This window comes from Seriola lalandi, unplaced genomic scaffold (assembly GCF_002814215.2).
Source record: "Seriola lalandi dorsalis isolate HSWRI2012SDOR001 ecotype SW California unplaced genomic scaffold, Sedor1 jcf7180002054887, whole genome shotgun sequence".
In the NCBI taxonomy this organism is placed as follows: Eukaryota; Metazoa; Chordata; class Actinopteri; order Carangiformes; family Carangidae; genus Seriola; species Seriola lalandi.
The window spans coordinates 45,212-46,233 of NW_019525439.1; the positions used below are offsets into that span (position 1 = coordinate 45,212).

Sequence of the window (1,022 nt, forward strand, 5' to 3'; positions counted from 1 at the left end):
GGCTACAAACAAAAGGACAGTGATCAGATTTTACCCTGCAGTAAAGACCTTCATTATTTCATAATTAAGCGCCTAGCTGCGGCGGGAACAAGGTATTGTGTCATTTGATTTGTTTTATTGGCAGTAATTTGAGATTTGATCGATTTAATGGCAGGAAAGTTGTAATTTACTGACGTGTTAACAGTAATGCTAATATTCACTTGCTAGCTTGAGTTATGTATTGACACTCTGGACCAGACGTCCCTGTTTCTGGACAGTCCCCGTGTTTAACTGTGGATTAAAAACAGACTGTAGAGACCGGAAGCTGGTAGAACAGACAGGCAGACGTCTCCAACCAGGAGTTAAATATGACCGGAGCGAGTTATTCAGACCATCGGGGGGAAAGTGAGGAATATCCGCTGTTACTGTGGCTCATTTATTTCGTGCTGCTCCTCTCGCGCTGTGCGCACGCAGACAGGTGTGTGAGTGGGTTACTATGGTTACGGTGACGCTTTGTGTCTGCCCCTGTGAAACTTTCTCATGATTCAGTAACTAGTTTTTAGGTCAGTATTCCTTTAGAAAATGAGGAATGTGATTGTGCCTCAATACTGAAATATAGTGATATAATTGAACATAATGAAACAAAGAGGAAGCCTCAGAGCCTCCATGTAGAAATATAATTATATATGTTAAACAGACTTTCTGGATAAAGTCTGAGCATCACAGCACAGTTTGTCTACAGTCCTTGATCTGAGATAATGTAGGTTAATGATCTGTTGAAGTTGTGATTATTGATTCCTGTATAACATTACAGCAGCAGCTAGTGGAGCTAAGCTGCTACTAGAACCTGTGAGTAAAATAAACAGGTGACATTAGATAGTTCTCATTAGGCCGCTTGTTTTTACTTTGTTACAGTTGTTAGACTTTGAAGATGTGAGTGTTGAGAATAACAGTCCTCAGGTTTAACATCGTTTAACCAGGTTTAATCATCCAGGTCATACTGTGATGTGTTGTAAGACTATTTCATTCATATAAATTATTGG

At 39.8% G+C, this 1,022-nt stretch overlaps 1 long non-coding RNA gene across 1 annotated transcript in view; it reads left to right on the forward strand.

Moving 5' to 3' along the window:
- Positions 1–1,022, forward strand: part of LOC147817795 (uncharacterized) — a 1,725-nt gene continuing 703 nt past the window's right edge. The window contains exon 1 of the long non-coding RNA XR_015438652.1: positions 1–92. This is a non-coding gene — a long non-coding RNA (uncharacterized LOC147817795). The remainder of the gene's footprint in view (positions 93–1,022) is intronic.